Below are 12133 nucleotides of genomic sequence, written 5' to 3'. Positions count from 1 at the left end.
CTTTACTGCCTACAGCAGCCTCCCATGAGATCACCACTTGTAGAGAGGAGAGATATCATCCTTGTCTTTCTCTTGCTCCATCTCTCACATACACACCTGGTAGCATGCACGCAACACACAGCACACACACACCAGCAGTTGTCCTAAACACTGATTTAAGGATGTGTGTGTGTGTGTGTGTGTGTGTGTGTGTGTGTGTGTGTGTGTGTGTGTGTGTGTGTGTGTGTGTGTGTGTGTGTGTGTGTGTGTGTGTGTGTGTGTGTGTGTGTGCTAAAGAGTGGATCTCTCCTTTCCTCTCTGGCCTGACTCCTGGAGTTTTTCCTTTCCTCTCTGGCCTGACTCCTGGAGTTTCTCCTTTCCTCTCTGGCCTGACTCCTGGTGTTTCTCCTTTCCTCTCTGGCCTGACTCCTCGTGTTTCTCCTTTTCTCTCTGGCCTGACTCCTGGAGTTTCTCCTTTCCTCTCTGGCCTGACTCCTCGTGTTTCTCCTTTCCCCTCTGGCCTGACTCCTGGAGTTTTTCCTTTCCTCTCTGGCCTGACTCCTCGTGTTTCTCCTTTCCTCTCTGGCCTGACTCCTGGAGTTTTTCCTTTCCTCTCTGGCCTGACTCCTGGAGTTTTTCCTTTCTTCTCTGGCCTGACTCCTGGAGTTTTTCCTTTCCTCTCTGGCCTGACTCCTGGAATTTTTCCTTTCCTCTCTGGCCTGACTCCTGGAGTTTTTCCTTTCCTCTCTGGCCTGACTCCTCGTGTTTCTCCTTTCCTCTCTGGCCTGACTCCTGGAGTTTTTCCTTTCCTCTCTGGCCTGACTCCTGGAGTTTTTCCTTTCCTCTCTGGCCTGACTCCTCGTGTTTCTCCTTTCCTCTCTGGCCTGACTCCTGGAGTTTCTCCTTTCCTCTCTGGCCTGACTCCTCGTGTTTCTCCTTTCCTCTCTGGCCTGACTCCTGGAGTTTCTCCTTTCCTCTCTGACTCCTGGAGTTTTTCCTTTCCTCTCTGGCCTGACTCCTCGTGTTTCTCCTTTCCTCTCTGGCCTGACTCCTGGAGTTTCTCCTTTCCTCTCTGGCCTGACTCCTGGAGTTTCTCCTTTCCTCTCTGGCCTGACTCCTGGAGTTTCTCCTTTCCTCTCTGGCCTGACTCCTGGAGTTTCTCCTTCCTCTCTGGCCTGACTCCTGGTATTTGGGCATACAGTATGTTGAGTTTTATGCTTTCACTCTGACATAAATCCTCTGTCCAGTTGTTCTCTCTCTTCCTCTCCAACTGCACTATTGGGTACTGACTCTCTCTCCCTCCCACCTCTAAATAAAGTATAGTGTATGTTTCTGATACAACAGTAGCTGGGGCAGCAGTAGCTGGGGCAACAGTAGCTGGGGCTACAGTAGCTGGGGCAACAGTAGCTGGGGCTACAGTAGCTGGGGCTACAGTAGCTGGGGCAACAGTAGCTGGGGCAACAGTAGCTCGGGCAACAGTAGCTCGGGCAACAGTAGCTGGGGCTACAGTAGCTGGTAGTTGTCGTTGTCATTTTATTGCTCTACACAGTCCATTTGATGTAGTAGGGGAGGAGAGTTGATTTGGCTGGTGGATCCTGACAGCTCTCGAGTTAGGCATCAGTGCTCTAGGTATCATGCATTAACCATTGGGATGAAAACATGTGCGAACACACACACATAAACACATACACAAACAAACACATACACACCCACCCCAACACACACACAGTCTCACACACACACAGGCGCACACACACACAAACACACACACACACACACACACACACACACACACACACACACACACACGCGAGTAAAACAGGCCAGGTGTGTACTGTAGCCAGCTAGCCACTACATGAGTAAAACAGGCCAGGTGTATACTGTAGCTAGCTAGCCACTATAAGAGTAAAACAGGCCAGGTGTGTACTGTAGCCAGCTAGCCACTACAAGAGTAAAACAGGCTGGGTGTGTACTGTAGCCAGCTAGCCACTACAAGAGTAAAACAGGCTGGGTGTGTACTGTAGCCAGCTAGCCACTACAAGAGTAAAACAGGCTGGGTGTGTACTGTAGCCAGCTAGCCACTACAAGAGTAAAACAGGTCAGGTGTGTACTGTAGCCAGCTAGCCACTGCAAGAGTAAAACAGGCAGGTGTGTACTGTAGCCAGCTAGCCACTACAAGAGTAAAACAGGCTGGGTGTGTACTGTAGCCAGCTAGCCACTACAAGAGTAAAACAGGCCAGGTGTGTACTGTAGCCAGCTAGCCACTACAAGAGTAAAACAGGCTGGGTGTGTACTGTAGCCAGCTAGCCACTACAAGAGTAAAACAGGCCAGGTGTGTACTGTAGCCAGCTAGCCACTACAAGAGTAAAACAGGCTAGGTGTGTACTGTAGCCAGCTAGCCACTACAAGAGTAAAACAGGCCAGGTGTGTACTGTAGCCAGCTAGCCACTTCAAGAGTAAAACAGGCTGGGTGTGTACTGTAGCCACCTAGCCACTTCAAGAGTAAAACAGGCTGGGTGTGTACTGTAGCCAGCTAGCCACTTCAAGATTAAAACAGGCTGGGTGTGTACTGTAGCCAGCTAGCCACTTCAAAAGTAAAACAGGCTGGGTGTGTACTGTAGCCAGCTAGCCACTACAAGAGTAAAACAGGCCAGGTGTGTACTGTAGCCAGCTAGCCACTACAAGAGTAAAACAGGCTAGGTGTGTACTGTAGCCAGCTAGCCACTACAAGAGTAAAACAGGCCAGGTGTGTACTGTAGCCAGCTAGCCACTTCAAGAGTAAAACAGGCTGGGTGTGTACTGTAGCCAGCTAGCCACTTCAAGAGTAAAACAGGCTGGGTGTGTACTGTAGCCAGCTAGCCACTGCAAGAGTAAAACAGGCCAGGTGTGTACTGTAGCCAGCTAGCCACTACAAGAGTAAAACAGGCCGGGTGTGTACTGTAACCAGCTAGCCACTACAAGATCTAAATGCTGTAAAAACCATTAGAGGCCCTAGTCAGATGTGTGTTGTGTGTGTTAGCACGGTGTCCGTTACTGAGACACTATTTTCATCTGTCAGATGACACCTGCTCTGCCTCTCGCTTTTGTTGGATCTACCGGCCACGGGCTCCAGGGTGACGTTTCCCCTAGGTACAGATCTAGGATCTGCCAACCTTACCCGATCTTACCCTTAACCATTAGTGGGGTAAATGCAAAATTGACCCAAGATCAGCATCTTGGTGCAACTTAATCCTGCCCACGTTTGGAGAATGCTTGCAAGCAGCTATTTTACAGAGGGTGGATGGGGGCTGGCTGAAGGGTGTAGTAGCATACTAGTCTCTCTGTACTACCTAGTCAACTGATCAACTGTTGACCCACAAGCTTTCAATTTTCTACCTCAATTTTACCAACACGTCTCCTGCGCCACTAGGGGCAGTAAAACTGTAGACCACTTTTATTTTAACCACAGAAATGCATACAAGGCCCTACCTCGTCCTCCCTTTGGCAAATCTGACCACTATTCTCCTGCTTCTTGTTTACAAACAAAAGCTCAAACAGGAAGTACCAGTGATGTGCTCAATACGGAAGCGGTCTGATGAAGCAGATGCTAAGCTACAAGACTGTTTTGCTGGTACAGACTAAGTTATGTTCCGAGATTCATCTGATAGCATTGAGGAGTTTACCACATCAGCCAGGGGCTTCATCAATAAATCTGTAGACCAAGTCGTCCCCACAGTAATTATACAAACGTATACAAACCAGAAAACATGGTTCACAGGCAATATCCATGCTGGGCTAAAGGCTAGCACTACTGCTTTCAAGGAAAGGGACACAGGCATTGACGCATACAAGAAAGCCTGCTATGACCTCCGACGAGGCATCAAACATGCAAAAGGAAAATTTTGGAGGACGGCTCCAACGCTTGCAGACTATAACGGATTACGAAGGGAAACCCAGCAGTGACATGCCCAGTGATGCAGAAATCCCAAACGCCTATTTTTCTTTTAATTACAATTTTTTTATTCTGTATCATTGTGAAGGGCTTGTAAGCAAGCAATTCAAGGTAAGTCGAAACCCATTGTAATTGGTGCACATGTCAAATACAATTTTATTTTAAATTCAAAACCGTTGGATTGGCGTATGAAGGGAAGAGAAGAAGCCTAGAATTTTACAGAAGGGTAGAAGTGTAAAAGGGTAGATGTTTAGAGAAGGGTAGACGTCTAGAGAAGGGTAGTCGTCTAGAGAAGGGTAGAAGTGTAAAAGGGTAGAAATATAGAACAGGGTAGACGTGTAAAAGTGTTGAGAAAGGGTGGAAGTGTAGAAGTGTAAAGACGGGTACAAGTTTAGAAGTTTAGAAAGGTAGAAGTGTAGAAGGGTAGAAGTGTAGAAGGATAGAAGGGTAGAAGGGTAGAAGGATAGAAGGGTAGAAGGGTAGAAGGGTAGAAGTGTAGAAGGGTAGAAGTGTAGAAGGATAGAAGGGTAGAAGGGTAGAAGGATAGAAGGGTAGAAGGGTAGAAGGGTAGAAGGGTAGAAGGTAGAAGGGTAGAAGGGTAGAAGGGTAGAAGGGTAGAAGGGTAGAAGTGTAGAAGGGTAGAAGGATAGAAGGGTAGAAGGGTAGAAGGGTAGAAGGGTAGAAGGGTAGAAGGGTAGAAGGGTAGAAGGGTAGAAGGGTAGAAGGGTAGAAGGGTAGAAGGGTAGAAGTGTAGAAGTGTAGAAGGGTAGAAGGGTAGAAGGGTAGAAGGGTAGAAGGGTAGAAGGATAGAAGGGTAGAAGGGTAGAAGGATAGAAGGGTAGAAGGGTAGAAGGATAGAAGGGTAGAAGGGTAGAAGGATAGAAGGGTAGAAGGGTAGAAGGGTAGAAGGGTAGAAGGGTAGAAGGGGTAGAAGGGTAGAAGTGTAGAAGGGTAGAAGTGTAGAAGGATAGAAGGGTAGAAGTGTAGAAGGGTAGAAGGATAGAAGGGTAGAAGGGTAGAAGGGTAGAAGGGTAGAAGGGTAGAAGGATAGAAGGGTAGAAGGGTAGAAGGATAGAAGGGTAGAAGGGTAGAAGGATAGAAGGGTAGAAGGGTAGAAGGATAGAAGGGTAGAAGGGTAGAAGGGTAGAAGGGTAGAAGTTTAGAAAGGTAGAAGGGTAGAAGGGTAGAAGGGTAGAAGGATAGAAGGGTAGAAGGGTAGAAGGGTAGAAGGGTAGAAGTTTAGAAAGGTAGAAGGGTAGAAGGGTAGAAGGGTAGAAGGGTAGAAGGGTAGAAGGGTAGAAGGGTAGAAGGGTAGAAGGGTAGAAGTGTAGAAGGGTAGAAGTGTAGAAGGGTAGAAGGGTAGAAGTGTAGAAGGGTAGAAGTGTAGAAGGGTAGAAGTGTAGAAGGGTAGAAGTGTAGAAGGGTAGAAGGGTAGAAGGATAGAAGGGTAGAAGTTTAGAAGGATAGAAAGGTAGAAGGATAGAAGGGTAGAAGTGTAGAAGTGTAGAAGGGTAGAAGTGTCGAGAAGGGTAGAAGGGTAGAAGGGTAGAAGTGTAGAAGGGTAGAAGTGTAGAAGGGTAGAAGTGTAGAAGGGTAGAAGTGTAGAAGGGTAGAAGTGTAGAAGGGTAGAAGGGTAGAAGTGTAGAAGGGTAGAAGTGTAGAAGGCTAGAAGTGTAGAAGGCTAGAAGGGTAGAAGTGTAGAAGTGTAGAAGGGTAGAAGTGTAGAAGGGTAGAAGGGTAGAAGGATAGAAGGGTAGAAGTTTAGAAGGATAGAAAGGTAGAAGGATAGAAGGGTAGAAGTGTAGAAGTGTAGAAGGGTAGAAGTGTCGAGAAGGGTAGAAGGGTAGAAGGGTAGAAGTGTAGAAGGGTAGAAGTGTAGAAGGGTAGAAGTGTAGAAGGGTAGAAGTGTAGAAGGGTAGAAGTGTAGAAGGGTAGAAGTGTAGAAGGGTAGAAGGGTAGAAGTGTAGAAGGGTAGAAGTGTAGAAGGCTAGAAGTGTAGAAGGCTAGAAGGGTAGAAGTGTAGAAGTGTAGAAGGGTAGAAGTGTCGAGAAGGGTAGAAGGGTAGAAGGGTAGAAGTGTAGAAGGGTAGAAGTGTAGAAGGGTAGAAGTGTAGAAGGGTAGAAGTGTAGAAGGGTAGAAGGGTAGAAGTGTAGAAGGGTAGAAGGGTAGAAGGGTAGAAGTGTAGAAGGGTAGAAGTGTAGAAGGGTAGAAGGGTAGAAGTGTAGAAGTGTCGAGAAGGGTAGATGTGGAGGGAACAGAAGGGTAGACTTGGAGGGAAATGGGAAAAAATGGTGGCTGTGCTACATTGGCAGTTGCAGATAGAAACGTCTTGTATAGAGCTGACATTAGACCTTAGTCTACATGACAGAGGCATACCAGTATGAACGTTCTGTAACTTTGAACCCCACTGAACGAACATCATCCTTTTCTGGGTAGACCTCAGTTAATTGTTACAGTCATGGGGTCCGTTGTACTGAAGCACAATTATAGTACAAAGAAACTTAACACTAAGCTTTAAATCGTGGGTTTAAATTCACTCTCGACTTGCTTATTTCACCTGACATCTCCCAATGCAAATACAGACAGTACAATTCGAGTGAAGAGAACGTCTCACCGTCATCTTTCAGAATAGATGACATCTCCGCACCCCTCCAATATACAGGTTCAAGTCCATTAGCTTCCGTTTCCACTTTAGTTGTGATTTGAGGAAACCCTATACAGTCTCACCACCCCCACTGCCATGTGAAGCAGAGATACAATAGAAGTGTTGTTGTGGGAGGCCATAGGGTAACAGGGATTTGGGGTGGTGGTGGTTCAGTTCACAGGTGGTAACAGGGTGTTGGGGTGGGTGGTTGGGTTCACAGGCGGTAGGAGAGGTGGGCGGGTTCAACAGCTGAGTGCAGCAGGGCCGCTACTGATTTTAACACATACAAATAGGAGCCCACCAGAACAGAACAGCACAGAGAGAGAATAGTCCACCAGAACAGAACAGCACAGAGAGAGAATAGCCCACCAGAACAGAACAGAGAGAATAGCCCACCAGAACAGAACAGCACAGAGAGAGAATAGCCCACCAGAACAGAACAGCACAGAGAGCATAGCCCACCAGAACAGAACAGCACAGAGAGAGAATAGCCCACCAGAACAGAACAGCACAGAGAGCATAGCCCACCAGAACAGAACAGAACAGAGAGAGAATAGCCCACCAGAACAGAACAGAGAGAGAATAGCCCACCAGAACAGAAGAGAGAGAGAATAGTCCACCAGAACAGAACAGCACAGAGAGAGAATAGTCCACCAGAACAGAACAGCACAGAGAGAGAATAGTCCACCAGAACAGAACAGCACAGAGAGAGAATAGCCCACCAGAACCGAACAGAGAGAATAGTCCACCAGAACAGAACAGCACAGAGAGAGAATAGCCCACCAGAACAGAACAGCACAGAGAGAGAATAGCCCACCAGAACAGAACAGAGAGAGAATAGCCCAGCAGAACAGAACAGAGAGAGAATAGCCCACCAGAACCGAACAGAGAGAATAGTCCACCAGAACAGAACAGCACAGAGAGAGAATAGCCCACCAGAACAGAACAGCACAGATAGAGAATAGCCCACCAGAACAGAACAGCACAGAGAGAGAATAGCCCACCAAAACAGAACAGAGAGAGAACAGCCCACCAGAACAGAACAGAGAGAGAATAGTCCACCAGAACAGAACAGCACAGAGAGAGAACAGCCCACCAGAACAGAACAGAGAGAGAATAGCCCCCCAGAACAGAACAGAGAGAATAGTCCACCAGAACAGAACAGAGAGAATAGTCCACCAGAACAGAACAGCACAGAGAGAGAATAGTCCACCAGAACAGAACAGCACAGAGAGAGAATAGCCCACCAGAACAGAACAGCACAGAGAGAGAATAGCCCACCAGAACAGAACAGCACAGAGAGAGAATAGCCCACCAGAACAGAACAGAGAGAGAATAGCCCACCAGAACAGAACAGCACAGAGAGAGAATAGCCCACCAGAACAGAACAGAGAGAGAATAGCCCACCAGAACAGAACAGCACAGAGAGAGAATAGCCCACCAGAACAGAACAGCACAGAGAGAGAATAGCCCACCAGAACAGAACAGCACAGAGAGAGAATAGCCCACCAGAACAGAACAGCACAGATGGAGAATAGCCCACCAGAACAGAACAGAGAGAGAATAGCCCACCAAAACAGAACAGAGAGAGAATAGCCCCCCAGAACAGAACAGAGAGAATAGTCCACCAGAACAGAACAGAGAGAATAGTCCACCAGAACAGAACAGCACAGAGAGAGAATAGTCCACCAGAACAGAACAGCACAGAGAGAGAATAGCCCCCCAGAACAGAACAGAGAGAATAGCCCACCAGAACAGAACAGCACAGAGAGAGAATAGCCCACCAGAAGAGCACAGAGAGAGAATAGCCCACCAGAACAGAACAGAGAGAGAATAGCCCACCAGAACAGAACAGCACAGAGAGAGAATAGCCCACCAGAACAGCACAGAGAGAGAATAGCCCACCAGAACAGAACAGAGAGTATAGCCCACCAGAACAGAACAGAGAGATAATAGCCCACCAGAACAGCACAGAGAGAGAATAGCCCACCAGAACAACACAGAGAGAACAGCCCACCAGAACAGAACAGAGAGAGAACAGCCCACCAGAACAGAACAGAGAGAGAATAGCGTCCCAGAACAGAACAGAGAGAGAACAGCCCACCAGAACAGAACAGCACAGAGAGAGAATAGCCCACCAGAACAGAACAGAGAGAGAATAGCCCACCAGAACAGAACAGAGAGAGAATAGCCCACCAGAACAGAACAGCACAGAGAGAGAATAGCCCACCAGAACAGAACAGAGAGAGAATAGCCCACCAGAACAGAACAGCACAGAGAGAGAATAGCCCACCAGAACAGAACAGCACAGAGAGAGAATAGCCCACCAGAACAGAACAGAGAGAGAATAGCCCACCAGAACAGAACAGAGAGAGAATAGCCCACCAGAACAGAACAGCACAGAGAGAGAATAGCCCACCAGAACAGAACAGAGAGAGAATAGCCCACCAGAACAGAACAGCACAGAGAGAATAGTCCACCAGAACAGAACAGAGAGAGAATAGTCCACCAGAACAGAACAGAGAGAGAATAGCCCACCAGAACAGAACAGCACAGAACAGTAATCTGTAAGTGGATCATCAAACCCTCTCACAGCTACTGTCACAGTCTCCTGCTTTCAAAACTACATTTGAACCACTTACATTGTGTATTTTACGCCACACACTGGGGCCTGCTACTCTTTTAAATCACGTCCACAAAATGTATTCGGTAAATAAACATGAACCTTTGTTTGAAAAGAGAAAAACATGGTTGGTGTATTTGAGGGAGTTGTACTCTTGCTGGTACTAAGGGGAGGTGGGTTCATGTGTGTGGACTGAAGGGGATATGGAAGAGATAACCATATACTCATTTGGCCAACTGCCAAGCCATGGAGTAGGCTACTGGGCATCCCATGTGGCTTGATGTAATTAAGGCCCTCTGCCACAGATCATTACAGCAGAGATCCCTATTCATTACAGGGGAAGACAGGGAACCAGACCACAAGACCACCAAACAGAGAGGTGGAGGAGGCTGGGGGATGTTCAGTCACACTTGTAAAATACACACACACACACACACACACACACACACACACACACACACACACACACACACACACACAATCACTCAAGCAGCCAGTCCTGTAGACAAGGGCAAACAGACTGGCAATGCCAAGCCTCGAGTGAAATAGCCAGTTTAATTAGCCTCTAGGCTTAACCCTTAGGCTGACCCTATTCTAATCTGTACCATGTTGACCACTGTACTTCTACCCACAGTACCACTACTATCACCTCCCTGCACCCAGTAAAGTCCGACACACACAAACGTCCCGTACCAATTAGAATGGGATAGGGCATGTCACATACGGTGGGTTCCACAAAGGCAGAGTGTGATTATGTCATGACATTTAAACAAATCACTTCAAAAAGGTAGGCTAACTGAGATTAATTGTTCAGCAGTCTCATGGCTTTGATGTAGAAGCTGTTAAGGAGCCTTTTGGTCCTAGACAGTCTATGACTAGGGTGACTGGAGTCTCTGACAATTTTATGGGCATTCCTCTGACACCGCCTATTATATAGGTCCTGGATGTCAGGAAGCTTGGCCCCAGTGATCTACTGGGCCATACGCACTACCCTCTGTAGTGCCTTACGGTCAGATGCCGAGCAGTTGCCATACCAGCCGGTGATGCAACCGGTCAGGATGCTCTCAATGGTGCAGCTGTAGAACTTTTTGAGGATCTGGGGACCCATGCCAAATCTTTTCAGTCTCCTGAGGGGGAAAAGGTTTTGTCGTGCCCTCTTCATGACTGCCTTGGTGTGTTTGGACCATAATAGATCGTTGGTGACATGGACACCAAGGAACTTGAAACACTCTTAAAGCCTAAAATAATTGATGCGTCTTGCTGACAAAATGCCTTTTTTTGTAGAAAGTAACGTTGGGACACCTAAATTAAAAAGGGGGTGAGATAAGGGACGGTCCCGGGATGACAAGTGCAGACAGATGGATGTATGTTTTATTAAACCATGACACAGAGGAGGGGGTGTTCGTTTAATTTGAAATTAGCTTTTTTTTTTACGTTTACCACTAGCAGTACAAATTGCATTTAAAAAGAGAGAATAGTTAAATTAGCATTATTTAGAGACCACCACCAAGTTTGACTTTGTTGCATTTAGGGGGACTCATGTCTCTAATTTGCACTCTGCACAAAGGACTATTGTACATACACTGACACATACTCTCTGGATTATACCCACCCCCCTTACGGTTAGGCTGTGTCACAAATAGCACCATATTCTCAATATTGTGCACTACTTTTGAACCAGAGGCCTATGAACCCTGGTCAAAAGTAGTGCACTACATAGGGAATAGGGTGCCATTTGAGATTCAGCCTCAGCGTGTAACCGACATTACCTGCTTCACGCATAATGTACTTTAAAGGAATCCTTAGCACCTAAACGAGGAATTGGTTAGACGGAATGCTAAATTACTCAAATGTAAATGTAAAATGCCGAAGCACGCCTCTTTTTAGAGAGGTATTTCCAGTTACACTGAAAAACTCAAAGTGCCTTCAGAAAGTATTCACACCCCCTGATTTTTTCAAAATTGTGTTGTTTTACAAAGTGGGATTAAATTGTCATTTTTTTGTTAACGTCTGTACAAAATACTCTGGAATGTCAAAAGTGGAAGAAAAATTATAACATTTGTAAAAAGATATGAAAATAAAACACTTATATATTTTGATTAGATAAGTATTCAACCCCCTGAGTCAATATATGCTAAAATCACCTTTGGCAGCGATGACAGCTGTGAGTCTTTCTGGGCCAGTTCTGAATTGTGCAACATTTGCCCATTATTCTTTTAAAAATTCTTCAAGCTCTATCAAATTGGTTGTTGATCATTGCTAGACAACCATTTTCAGGTCTTGACATAGATTTTCAAGAAGATTTAAGTCAAAACTAACTCGGTCACTCAGGAACATTCACTGTCTTCCTGTTAAGCAATTCCAGTGCAGATTTGTCCTTGTGTTAAAGGTTATTGGTCTGCTGAACGGTGAATATATCTCCCAGTGCCTGTGCTTAGCTCCATTCCGTTTATTCTTTATCCTAAAAAACATCCCAGTCCTTAACAATTACAAGCATACCCATAACATGATGCAGCCACCACTATGCTTGAAAATAATGGAGAGTGGTACTCAGTAATGTGTTGTATTGGATTTGACCAAAACATAATACTTTGTATTCAGGACAAAAATATAATTGCTTTGCCATATTTTTTGCGGTATTACTTTAGTGTCTTGTTGCAAACAGGATGCATGTTTTGTAATATTTTATTCTGTACAGGCTTCCTTCTTCTCACTGCAATGTTGTTGATCCAACCTCAGTTTTCTCCTATCACAGCCATTAAACTCTAGAAAACCTCCCTGGTCTTTGTGGTTGAATCTGTGTTTGAAATTCACCTTACAGATAATTGTATGTGTGGGGTATAGAGGTGAGGTAGTCATTCAAAAATAATATTAAACCCTATTATTGCACACAGAGTGAGTCCATGCAATTTATTATGTGACTTGTTAATTAAAACTTTTTCAGGATTGGTGGGTC

This window comes from Salmo trutta, chromosome 4 (genome assembly GCF_901001165.1).
Source record: "Salmo trutta chromosome 4, fSalTru1.1, whole genome shotgun sequence".
Lineage (NCBI taxonomy): Eukaryota > Metazoa > Chordata > Actinopteri > Salmoniformes > Salmonidae > Salmo > Salmo trutta.
Note: the sequence above shows the minus strand (reverse complement) of the source record.